This window comes from Belonocnema kinseyi, chromosome 5 (assembly GCF_010883055.1).
Source record: "Belonocnema kinseyi isolate 2016_QV_RU_SX_M_011 chromosome 5, B_treatae_v1, whole genome shotgun sequence".
Classification (NCBI taxonomy): domain Eukaryota; kingdom Metazoa; phylum Arthropoda; class Insecta; order Hymenoptera; family Cynipidae; genus Belonocnema; species Belonocnema kinseyi.
Window position 1 is genome coordinate 43,606,134 of NC_046661.1, and position 409 is coordinate 43,606,542.

Here is a 409-nt window from a genome sequence, read left to right on the forward strand (position 1 = left end):
AAAACTGTAATCATCAATAATAAATATCATACCTGAAGTCAGTTTGCCAGAAGCGGAAGGCATCACGTAAATATTTGATGGCTTGAATAATTTGGATTCTACCATCGGTCCAAAGGTTCCTTTACTTTCTTTTAAAACAATGAATAATGGGGAAAGCAGTCTCCCATCACCTGAAATGAGTGGTTGAATTGTGTAACTGTGAGTCGTCGAACTTACAGATTCTACAAGACATTCAATTTGATTCCAAACATTTGCTTTTAATTATTTTTTTCACATCTGAAACAAAATCATCAGCTGCTTTTTGTAAATATTCTCTCCCTTCAATAGTCTTTTTTGTTACGAATTTATTTATCTTTCTGCTGACTATTCTGTGAGCATTTTTAAAATTTTGTAGCCAATGACGTGACGC